Genomic DNA, 13165 nt, shown 5'->3' on the forward strand with positions numbered 1-13165 from the left:
CCGGGGATCGGGAATATCCCTGATGGGGAATTTTCACCAAAGGGAAATTTATAAGTGATAAATGGATCGGTACTACTGGGTCTCGATCCCTAAACCGAATTGCTGAAGCATAGAAATCCCTATTCTGAGATGCCAATACCACCAACCTCTATAATCCATCCAGTATAACAACTTCTAATAAAATATGTCTCTTCAGAAACATAACCTATAACCCATCTATTCGTCTATCTGTTTCTGTCTATTATGCTGCCACCAACTATTATGCCCTACAACAAGGTCAGATAGGGTCATAATCTCTTTCTACAGCTGTTTTAAGAACAATGTCATATAATCTTATGTCTCTAAGATTCTCCAGCAGCAATGGCCAGCACTGGGTCACCACATTCTTTCTCTCTCGTTGACTCCTCTCACTTTATCTATCCTCATACAATGGCTTACTGGATTAAAACGCCGAGATACAAAACTAGACTCTATTTATAAAATTAACAAAAGCATTTCAGCAAAAACCACAGTCAAGAAATGGAGTCTCTCATATTCCATAAAAATAGAAGTCATAACTAGATAAAACTCAGACTCATCATCAATCGAATGAATATTTCTAGACCAACTAATACTTGTGACTAATACCCCGGTCACCAAACAAAATAAAAAGGCCATGATTGCTCTAGGCGACAATAAATGTCATATAGTATGTTAAAAAGAACACCGCTTCCAATGTATGTGTCCTCACAGGGCTCAACCCGAATGCCTGTTAAAAGAAACATAGCTTATATTAAAACCTGAAATGGTCCATAAAGAAATAAATGCTTAAACCGGAAAAATCCTTAATAAAGAACCGAGGGGTTTCACTGCAACGTCAAATGGGTATTCCACATAGTGTCTGACAAAGTTACAAGTATTAATGAGTTATCTTATTCACATTCTATGGCCCATTCAGAAGCTGCCCCTCCAAGTGGCTGTTCTTGTTCACAACACAGCTCACAAGAGCAATCACACCAGTCGCAAATCGAAGTCAATACCCATTCTATGGTTCCTCTATAATACACACATTAGAGAGTGCACGTATGCACTCATTTAAGCACATATTCACTTAATAACCTATCCCTTGAAGTGTGACGTCATCGTCAAGTTCAGCATTTGAAGGACCACGCCTTCTGAACCCACAGATATCACAAAGCTTCCGTCCATCTGTCACGTTGTCTCTAGGCATCTTGATCATGACCAGAAGGTTTGACTGCGTCGGATACCCACTATATCTAACAGCGGAAAATATCAACGTCATCATACAGGCCACCTGCATCGGACGCACATTTTCCAAAGGCCGGCAATTAGTCCGCTTAAACCTTAATACGCACACACACACATACGCACACACACACACACGTGTGTGTGTGTGTCTGTGTGTAGAGAAAGAGAGAGAGAGAGAGAGAGCGAGTCTAATGGTCATCATTTTCCCCAGATATATAAGTTATTTTAATAAACACACTGCAGATATGCTTGTCACAAAAAAGCCTTATGTTCCAAGTGAAGAACCAAATGAAGTTCTGACGTCCGTAGTAGGATTCGAGCCTGCATTCAGTATATCGAAAGGAGGTCACACAAACCCACCTTTTTTGTGGTCCTGTGGGTTAATGTGACCTAGTTCTGATATACCTAATGCGAGTTCGAATCCTGGTTTTTCCATGCAAGTGAGCTTATATCTTTGTTGCTAGGTCCATATAAACGACCTTTCTGAAACTCTGTTTTTAGATATTCATGTTGTTATAGAAGTTTTCTTTTATGAAGTTGAATTCAATTATATTATTATATTTCTTTCTTGCATATTATTGAAACAGACTCTTCATTACTTATGTACCGAACTGCCACTGTTCTCCTTTGTATTTTATGCTGTTCTAATGTTTTTCCCATAGTCGTCAAATTTAGACGTAATTATTGTCGTTTTACTTACTTGACATCTGATATACAAATCCTTTCGTATCAAGTTTTACAATAACTCTAAAGTTCTTGAGGGTTGATAGTAAAGCAGGTTTTTGTGGATTAGTGCTATATGTTTCTGATATTATAATCATGAAATTTATTTTATGCTACTCTTAATACATCTTATGATAATCAGAATATTTGAATTTCTTCCCTCTATTCCTAATGAGATCTATTCCACCAGCAATATACTCAGGCTACATATAGCCTACGTAATAAAAATGTACACAATCCCAAAAATTGGTTGGTTTTTTCTACACACTATACTTAAAGCCATCAACACTTCTGTTTGTTGGGCAGTCCAAAAAGGGTAGGCTACCATCGTTTTCTATTTCCAAAGTGAATTCTATGGATGGGACCAGTTCATTTATTTCACCCACGAAAGTATTTACATTTTCTTTTCTTGACCAAATTCATATTATTATGTCCTCAACACACCGAAATAATTTTACATTCCATGGAATTTATTTTTTTGTTTAATATTTTGCTTATAAAGATTCCCTGTACACATTGCTTAGAACTGGACATACTAAAATTTTTAAAGTAATATTTCCCGTTGAGTATAAATTCCCTTCTTTTACACATATTTCAATTAATTTTTGCTCTCTAGGATATCAAATGAAATTTCTAACAGGTTATCGGTAGGTGTTTCTGTGAATAATGCTACCACATCAAAACTCACACCTAGAATCGCTGTTAATCTGCACATTATTTAATGTATTTATCTGCTCTCCATTGCTCATTGATATCAGAAATAGTGTCAACCTGTGAGTGAGGTACACAGGTCTACAGCTTACTACTTTATTTACAAAACTTTCACACAGGTCATAGCCCGTGCAAGCCGCAAATTAGTCCCAACCTCTTGACAGGTCGAGGAAGGGATTAAATTCAGGCGTCTGTGTTTCTTCACAGACATACATTTACATATGGATAGACATAAGACATGTGATTGACAGTTATACATACTTGACTGGAAAGCTGATGTAACAGCATGCAAAATTATACAAATGCATGAAAGGTGACAATCTAGTGATTGAGATACTTGCATAAAAGACGTGTGAGAGAATTTGTTTTTTTCTCAATCGCATGGTTTTTCCTCCTGCATTACTCATCACGGGAGAAAGCAGATTCTGATTGTAGGTCTGCCATATGTCACTACAGGACTCCCCCCAAAAGGAGGGGCCTACGTATGTAGGCTGTTGTCTGGCATGAATGCAGGTTTCAACCGGTTGATTGAGACCCACGTTGTACTCCTGTCCACTGTCATCTGGTAGGCCTTCGGTCGTCTCTGGAGTATGCGTGTGGTCCGCAGTAGTCTGGGGAGGGGGAGGGAGTTTGTGTGCGTCTACTCGGATAAACACGTATTTTCTGTTCTGTAAATCTTCAGGTACATATGCTTTTCTGTTTGCCTTGTAGATTGTCTTGGTCGGTATTTTTTTTTCTATCACTTTTCGGTTGTCAGATATTGGGTTGTTCTTTCTTGGAAGATGTCCGCTGGCTCCGTCATCGCTTTGCCACACAGGACTTCTGCTGGAGATACATTGAATGCTGCATGCAGTGTCGTTCTCAGTCCTAGAAGAACCCATGGCAGTTTTTTCTCCAATTCTCGCCCTGGCATCTGGTGGTGAGTGCTGTTTTTAATGATCGGTGCATCCTCTCGATGATTCTGTTTGCTTCGGGGTTGTAGGCCTTTGTATGCATTATTTTCATCCCCAGACTGTCGGCGAGGGTGTTCCACAGGGCGGATGTGCAATTGGCGCCCCTATCACTGTTGATGATCTGGGGGACTCCATGCTTACTGACCCAGTCAAAGAGGGATTTAATGTAGCTCTCCGCCGTCTGCTGTCGGATGGGTATTGCTTCCAGCCACCTGGTGTTCCTGCCTATGGTAAACAGGTATTTGTACCCCTCAGAGGCAGGTAGGGGTTCCACTATGTCGACGGTGAATGTGGATGAGTCGGCAGTCTGTTGTTTTGAACTCTTCTATCCTGCTTTTGATGTGTCTTGTGACTTTTGACGTCTGGCACGGGATGCACTCTCTTGTCCACATCTTCAGGTCTCTTCTCATCCCCCACCAGATTTACTGCTCGGTTATGATTCGGGCGGTTGATCGGCCCAATGGGTGGGATCATTTGTGGGCAAGAGCGAAGGCTCTCCTTCTTAGCCCCTCTGGCAAGTATGGTCGAGGGTGTCCGGTACTCATCTCACAGGTGATGGTCATCGTTCCACTGTTGAATGACAGGTCGTTCCATGAGAGAGTGGGGTTGATCCACTGTAGTCGCTGCAGGCCCTCGTTATCCTTCTGTGCCTCCACTATCTTGGGATAGGCCATCCCAAGTTGAAGGGTGTTGGCGCAGTTTCTTGGTAGGGCGTCCACCACTGTGTTTGCAGAACCCTTCAGGTTTTTTATGGCGCAAGAGTGCTCATCTATTGCTGACAGGTGCCATTGTTGTCGCGCTGACCATGGTGACTTTGTGAAGGCGTGCACCAGTGGTTGATGGTCTGTCTATGCCACAAACTGCTGTCCCTCGAGCATGTGGCGGAAGTGATGGACTGCTCTGTAGGCTGCGAGAAGCTCCCTGTCGAATGTTTAATACTTCTGCTCTGTTACGGTTAGTTTTTTGCTGTAGAAGGCCAGCGGTCGACGACCATCATCAGTGTCCTGCTCGAGTACGGTGACCATCACTGTATTGCTTGTGTCGGTCGTCAGGGTGAGAGACCTATGGGGTAAAGGAAATATTAGTGTTGTTGCAGAGGTTATTACTTATTTTGATAAAATAAATGCTTTGCGATATTTGGTACAAATCGGTAGTAATAATTTATTAGACCTGAAAATTCTTGCACTGATTTCACTGTTGTTGGTTTGGGGAAGTCTGTTACTGCTTTCACTTTCTCTGGCAGAGGTTTGGTGCCCTCTGGACTCACTTGGTGCCCCAGAAACTCCACCATTTTCTTTGCACTTGTCTTCATGCACTGTCAGTCCATTTTCTTTCAGTCTTTGCAGCACTATTTTCACATTTTTGAGGTGTTATTTTAAATTTGGGCTAAAGATTAGTATGTCGTCAACATATACCACACAGAATGGAAGGTCTCCAAACAGCTCAGCCATCAAATTTTTGGAATGTTGTCCCTGAGTTACGGGGGACAAAACAGCTGTAGTTGAATGTGTAGATGCCAAATGGGGTGATGATTGTGGTCTTCTTGATATCTTCTTTTGCAACTAGGTCTTGGAAATACTCTTTTAGCCGTTCAGTTATTGTGAATATTCTTGCTCCGTTCATTTGACTTGTTATGTCTGCTATATTTGGTAGAGAATCAATGAGGGAGTTCTCTGCGACGAATTCCGATGTTTAGTTCTTGTTGCTATATATGAAATCTGTTTTTTCGCAGTCGTTGTTATGATTTAATTCCAGCAATGTTTGGCCAGTGGCGAAACTTGGTTGCAATGGCGAATGTTCTACTCATGCTGGCTTGCTCTCTTCTAGCATGATTTGCTGCTTTGACCAAAATATGGGTATCTTATTCCTGGTTACCTTGTTCCTAATGATGTTTTTATAATTCCCAACTAATCTAATATTTTTCAGCCTTTTGTTTAAATCCTTAATAATGTTGTTGTTAGGAATATCGATCGTATTTTTCTTATTTGTACGTCTTTGTCTCGGGTTCTTTCCCTATAATAATGTATCCTTGCCTTACTATGTGCCTCCCACCAGTGAGTCGAGTATCCCAGTTTTTTTAAGGAAGCGAATAGCTATTGTAGTAGAATGTAAATTAAAGAATCTGAAATCTAAACCATCCCGTGTCACTGCAGCGTGTTGTAATACGAGTAATTTGAATATACTGTACAGTATATGCACAGTGAAATCGTGTGGCTATTCTAACACACACACACACACACACACACACACACACACACACACACACACACACACATATATATATATATATATATATATATATATATATATATATATATATATATATATATATATATATATATACACACACACACATATCTTGGCTGGGAGAGAATTGAACAAATTTAAAACATATGACTGCAAAGGAACAAAGTGCACCCAGATTATGAACAAAGGAAAAGTTATTTGAAACTTACCTTAGCGTTTCCCTAGATTTACAATTAAATGAGTAAGGTTGCCATTTGGAATTAGAAATCTTTTACAATTTAAAGGGGTTTATTTACAGAGATTTAGCAATTAAACAAGGAGACAAAATGCCAAAATGGTACCCACTGGGCAGGATCATTAAATATATACAGAGAGCAATACTGCAGTGATTGGCAACAAGCAAGCTAATTAATAAGGGGCCAGTGTACAATACAATTATTCCCGTTATAATAATAATAACCTGGGTTAGGCCAAAATTACATTAAAGGGTGTTTCGTTAATTGCTGCGAAGGGTTGAACTCCAGGATGGGGAAAAATAATTCATATAAAATTTGGCGGGGCCACAACGGACTTCAGGGATCGAACTGCGACCAGGAATAGTTTCAGGATTTGAAAGGCAGTCAGAATTATCTGACACAGGGCGCAATAGAACGGTGGGTCTCTCCTGCAGGAGAGGTTCTGGAGTAGAAACGGCGGCACACACTGAAGGAAATGGAATCCCCCTATAAAATGTTACACATTGCACATGTTAAATATTAACCACAACGTAGTCCAGCAGATAATTATAAGGAAATCACGTAAGCACAGTATGGGAGTCATAATTGATTGGGCTTTTAACACAAGAACACGTGCTCACAATCACACGAAGAAAAAATTTAAACACTTGTATTAGCCTAAATTGCCCTTAAGTTGCACTGGGGAAGGGATAACTGGATGATTATCACAGGATCTTTACTGAAATTCAAGGCACATTATGGGTGAGGTACGGGAGGCTGAGCAGGACTCTTAGCAAGGGAAAATTGCTTTGTGGAGGAAGGAGTAAAAGTTTGAAGGAATGGGAAATTTAAGGGGTTTTTAAGTGGAAGGGAAAAGGCTGGTTTACTGACTATTTGCGATGTACGAACCTTGTCTGATAATTGCGACGCCAAACAATCGACTCGGCCATTCATCGACGATAGTTTCAACCAGCTTAAGCTGAGAAGATGGGCGATAGCTTCCGCCCAGTACTGAGATGAGAATGCGTCTGCTCTTCCAAAGCCAACAGCGTCTTGTAGGGGCCTCATCTGTAGTCCGACATTCCTGCAAACACGTCAAGACAACCAGCAAAGAGGGCAGAGGAAAAGCATCCTTAAATATTAATTACTTAGAGGTTAAGGTCCTACCTGGCGGCTAGTCCCACTATGCCTATTGACCTTCCCCATACCTAAATACTCCCACATCGCATGATGGGGATGAGAAGGGGGTTGAAAGCGGGAGGCCTATTGTTTCCCAGAATCAGGCGATGGAGCGGTGCTTCCTACACGGCCCCACACTGGTGCTAACAGCTATGATCTGGTTCAAACTATGCTTGTTTCCACCCGTCACCCGCCAATTTTCCCGGCCCGACAGTCAAATGAATAGCAAAATGGATTTCAAAATTAATGATGCACGGGCATCTACATGAGGGAGGAATATATCCTTGACAGGTCCCCCCTTTGGAAAGACCTTCAAGGGTGTGAGAGTCTTAGCTAATTCCTCCCGACTGGCAGCCCATGACCCTACATGAGGTAGATTGTGGCCCTGCAACATCTAAAGGAACCTACCTAAATGCTACGAGGGGTTCTGAATTGGCTAATTTACAGGCCTAACCTACCTAAGGGTATAGATACGGCTACTAACTGCATATGATGACAGGAGAAACCTACGCCTAGACAAACGCACATGGTAAACACCTAACCTAAATAACCTAACCTACTATCCCCCCCCCCCCGACTCTGGCACTGAACGAGCTGGCACTAACGAATGACACGCAGTGAATTATGATCGCCACAACACCTTACAATTAACACACAACAAATTGAACATGACTAACCTGAAGGGTAATTCACAATGTATGGTTAGGTAATGTCTCAGGGTGAATCTGGAGTAGGTTGGAAGGAGGTTAGTTGGAAAAGGGTTAGTAGTACAAAGGCCTAAGTGGTTAATGGTTAATGCTACAGGATCAGAGGTCACACAGACTACCTTCTCTGGGCAGGTGCCAGGATTGCTCTAAGATGGAAGCGGCACTGTGCCAATGGAGCACGAGTGCCAAGAGAGCTTATGGCTCTGATTGGCTAAGTGAATTTCTTCCGCCCCTTCTTCTTCTTCTTCTGGCTAGGCAGTCCAGTAGGGGCGATATACTGACTCTGAAGAACGGCCAGGAGTGCTGTCAGGAGCAGGATCAGGGGCAGCCTCAGGGGCTATGGGCTGGTCTCCTACTTCAGCTGCTGCAACAACCGTCGTGGGAAGAGAATCAGCGTCTGCGGCCTGGCCGGACAGTTCCTGGTCGACCAGAAAAGAGGTAATGTCCAGGCCTGCTAGAGGGTCGTCCTCAGCAGGTGGAAGAGTGTAGGAAAAAGAAACATCAGGGGTCAGAGGTTCGCACTGTGCGATGATCATGTTTGTGAGATTTGGTGGATCTCCCGTAGGAGGATCTGGGTCAGGTTCTGGATCCGGCACTGGCACTAACTCAGGGCCAGGCACTGGAAGTACGCTTGTCATGGAGCATCCAGCCAAGATAGGCAGAGCTTGGCACTGACCAGTGCTCGCAAGTGGCACAGTCAGTGAATTGGTGTCAGACAAAGCTGAAGGGGGACCCGGGGGATCAAGACCCCTTGGTGTCCCGGGCGTGGTTTGAGACAGCGATCCCTGTCTTGATGAGAGGGCTGGGCCTCTCGGTTCAGTGGAGTTGGCCGCTGCGGCTAGCCTACTGGGGCACTTCGACCATCTCTCCAAGTGCCCTCTTACATTGCAGGTCCTGCAGCGATAGTGTGCGAGGTCCCTTTGTGATGAGGGAGTGATTCTTCGGTGGCCATCCGGTCGCGAGATCTGCGGACTAGGCCTAGAATGTGGACATGGTGGATTAGGTGCTGTCGCTCTTATGCGAACGGAAGGTTTGGCTGACGGTTGCACAGCTGTCACAATGGCTGGGTCCCGATCCGAAGAGGTTGTTGCGGATGTGCTGGCGGAAGCAGTCAGGCAACAGAAGGGTGTGGGGATGGGACATCCCCAGAGGATGTCTCATCCAAGCAGGAACTCTCCGTGCCTAATTCACTTGACAACGCCAAGACAGTGAACTTTGTCGCTCCATGGGGTGATCACCCTGAGCTCAACTGTGGGGATGGTCAGGGACTGTTCGTCCACCCAGGTCACGGTCCACTTGGTGTGCTCCTCTACCTTGGCACTGGCTGGCACTTGGGCCCGATCAATCAGACCAATGTCTGAGCCAGTGTTAGCAGTAGTTGGCAGGTGCACTGCTGGGCTGGAACCATAAAGAGAAGCCACTGAGATGGACTGTGTCCAGACACTCTCAGGGTGAGTTTTCTCCGGCAGCTCAGCTAAGGAAGCGGTGGCACTAATCATGTTGACGTGGCTGGGAGTGGTTACATGTTTTGGACATGCAGGATACCCTGAAGAAGAATGTCCTGAAGCTCCACAGTCTCGGCAGGGGACCCGGTGATATGTTGATCTCCCGGCAGTGACGGTGTGCTGGGAAGATGGTGTTGAATTAGGCGGAGAGGAAGACTGACAGTTGTTGGTAGGCTGCCGAGGGTTGTTGCCCTGCTGACTGCTATCTTTTTAGCAGCAATCTGCTTCAGCATGGCCGTACTTTTTACAGATGGGGCACGGAGGTTTGTTAGGCGGTCTGTTCCGTGAGCGATTGAAACCCGAGAGGTGTCCGGGTGGCACTATGTTGCACGACAAGGTGCTGTGGGAGGGATTGTATGTCTCCCAGGCATCAGCTAAGTGGCAGGCTTCCTTGAGAGTGGCTGGCTGCTTATCACTAAGATACACAGCCAGAGGCCTGGGTGCACACTGGAAGAGGTCCTCCAGCATGGTCCAGTTGAACAAATCATCAAAGGTGTCGCACCGCATAGACTCGAACCAGCGGGTCCCAGCTTGGGTCTTGTGACAGGCCCATTCTGTCCAGGACCAGCCGACATTCTTGGCCATACCTCGGAATCGTTGTCTCCACCTCTCAGGGGTTATTTCATACACCTTAGTGATGGCCTCATGGACGGCAGCCATGTCCCCTAGTTGATCTCTTTCCAGGGCTCGGTGGGCAGCCTTAGCCTTCCCGTCTAGGTGCTTGGTAAGCAATAAAGCCCTCTCAGCCAGGCTGACATCATAGGTCTCGAAGGGGAATTCGATCTCTTCGAGCCATTGTTCCGGCTCGTCTTCAGTCCATTTTCCCACAAGGTTATTGACTGTCGACAGAGAGGTATTTAGTGCAGATGGAGTGGGGCTAGAGGCTTGTTGTGCTGCTAAAGCTTCTGCGCTCTCCTTCTTGGCTCTTTCCAACTCGAGTTCCCTGTCCTTGAGGGCTAGTTCATGCTGTCTCCTCCGCTCCTCTCTTTCTTCTTCTTCCTGTCTTCTCCGCTCCTCTCTTTTGTCTTCTTCTCTCCTTCATTCGGCTTCTTGCCGTGTTTGTTCTTCTTCATACTTTCTCTTCTCAGCAATCTGTTCCTTTACAAACCTTTGAAGGGCCTGGCCGGAAAGACTGTCCTCCTTCCCTATATCCATAAAATATTGGTGCTCCTCGGTTGACATGTTGCTGATAGGGAAGGGGTGCTGAGTGAGTTAACTGGGTGTTCCTGGAGGAAAAGGTTTGTGACGATGAGAAGTGTCCTAGGTTTATTGGCACTTCAGTGAGTGGCACCTTTGAATGAGGTGGCACTGTGGATGAGTGTGCCGTGCAGAAGGTCACACACATTCTGGGGATAAATAGTAAATGGAAAGCTTATGGTCCTTATGGCGAATGCACTTAATGAGGTGAAGGATTGGTCTGAGTCCTTTGATGGGCGGATACGCTAGTAAATGGAGTGCTCCTGAAGGCTCTTTGGTCCTTATGGGCGGATGCATTGTTAATGAGGTGTTCCTGAAGGAGCCGCAGTCCTTATGGGCGGAAACACTGGTTGTATGGCACTCTGTTTCTTCAACACAGGTGCAATGGCTTATAAGAGGTTGCTTTGGTTGGGTGGCACTGTGGGGCCGGTGCGCTCCATGGGGCAATGCAAAATGTCAGAAGGGAAGAGAAAAGGAAAGCGAAAGAAGAAAGATAAGTGCTTCAGTGATTGGGTGCTTAGCAGTGCCGCAGATTAGTGGCACTGAGAGAAATGGAAACTGGATGTGACACGAGTGGGTAGCTAGTTATAAGGACTAGGGGGCGCTGCCTGACATGAGGACAGGTAGGATACGAGAGATGCACACAATGTGCAGTTTTAGCACTTGCAACAAGCAAGTCTAAGATAAGATACACCCCACTCCTGCACTCCAGTTGGAAACGTGTAACGAGATAGATATACATGCGCTTTATAATGTACGACAAATTATCTGGGCTAAGCACTTGAAAAGAAAAAAGCTGTTATGAGCGATTATTCGCTAAACACAAGTGCTCATGCTGCGCGCACCGTGTATAGGATAAAATTTTACTGGGAAATGAATTTGAAATTCCGGATTAAGTATTAAGAGAATTCTTTGTATCTGCTTTCATGATTATGAGTTGGTTCCCAAACTTGTAAATGAATTATGTCGGTCCCGTGTTAAGGTGAAAGGATACGTGAGGGAAAAAAAAATTCTCTTTCGTTGAGCGTTGTGTAATGGAACGTATTTATGAAATTTGTTAAAGTGGTTTTCTTTTAGGCTCAAGAGAAAATGCAGTCTTTTATATGAATTATGTTACAATGCTTCTTTTGCAATGAACTTTGAGCATATTTACGTAATTTCTACTGTCTCACGCATCAAAAGTCGTGGTATGGTATGCAAAAGGTTTTTCAAATTGTTTCAAGAGTTTCCCGGAAACATCGGTGGAAAAGCCCAAAAATCTTTAAAAAAGTCGCGTTGCTGAAAAAACAACTGATCATGTATGCGTTGAAATGAGTCCACGAAAAAATGCTAAATCTTGCAATATTTCTCTTTTGGATGAGTAGCTTTATGACTTAGTCTTAATATAGCTTTTGAGAAGTCGTTAAAAAACTTCCTTTGAAATGAAATTTCAATAAATTGAATGGTTTTAGTTATACCCCAACTTGACAACAGGTTTGACAATGAGTGCTCATACTGCAAGATTTTTTCATGCTCGCTACTGACTGAACTCTGTAATTTCTGCGGTGTTTTGTTTTTTCACCGTTCTGAAAGGTCCAACTCTTCACTTGGTTCTATGCTTCTTTGCAAAATTCCAAGTGAAAGTCCAGGCGAAAGTAGAAGAAAGAGTTCAAGAAATTAGTGCCATACAGGGAATGGATTTGACGGAGAGAGAGAGAGCTGTCGCCCAGCAAACAGCCCAGGCAGCGATCTTTCACCAGAGACCAACCACATCATTCTCTTTATTCGTTTCACTACTAAAGGGCAAAGATATTTTAGAAAAGAAAGACAGTTGATAGGCTGATATTATAGACGATCGTGAAAATAAATGATCATAATAAGTGAATCAAGACTTTATGAATTACTCGAATCACGAATCCCTAATTGTGAATGTAAAGTAATTAGATCCATTTGGCAAGGGATGGATTCGAGACACTTAAAAAAAGTGAACTATGATACCCTAGAGTAATACCTTGCAACAAGATCAGACAGGGGGAAGGAACCTAAAATTTATAATAATGTGTTTAGGCATAAATAATCAATTAATATTCTTATTTATAACAATTTTGCATTAATTAATAACCAAAAATAAAAATTAAAACCATAAAATTAATTGTAACACAGTCTTTGAAGTCCCTTTTACTTTTTTTATGTAACTAAAACTTTGAAGGCCCAGGAAACATAATTTTTTACCTTCAAAATGGTTTATAGTATTGGACCAATTGTTATGAAATTTCATAACAAATGAGGAAAATGGTAGATTAAAACAAAGCCGGGGATTTTTAATATTTTGAGTTTCTGATTTTTTTTTTTCTGTAATTTTTCCGGGAAAATTTCATAAAAAAAAAAATTCATATCTCGAAAATAATTGAAAATCAAAAATAACTTTGTATCGAAGGTCCATATGTGTTTTATACGTGGTTCAAATCTCATCCCTTAAAACCAAAAAGCAAAGGAGGAGA

At 43.2% G+C, this 13165-nt stretch overlaps 1 protein-coding gene and 1 long non-coding RNA gene across 3 annotated transcripts in view; one reads left to right on the forward strand and one right to left on the reverse strand.

Annotated features, from left to right (window-relative positions):
* LOC136845702 (alpha-tocopherol transfer protein-like) overlaps window positions 1–13165 on the forward strand; it is a 732943-nt gene that overhangs the window by 176925 nt on the left and 542853 nt on the right. The window lies entirely within an intron of this gene.
* On the reverse strand, window positions 2421–8228 carry LOC136845701 (uncharacterized). The gene is made up of 2 exons (XR_010855221.1): window positions 7007–8228; window positions 2421–4697 (listed from the first exon to the last, which is right to left on the reverse strand). It is a non-coding gene; the product is annotated as an uncharacterized lncRNA (long non-coding RNA).

Source organism: Macrobrachium rosenbergii, chromosome 14 (genome assembly GCF_040412425.1).
Source record: "Macrobrachium rosenbergii isolate ZJJX-2024 chromosome 14, ASM4041242v1, whole genome shotgun sequence".
Lineage (NCBI taxonomy): Eukaryota > Metazoa > Arthropoda > Malacostraca > Decapoda > Palaemonidae > Macrobrachium > Macrobrachium rosenbergii.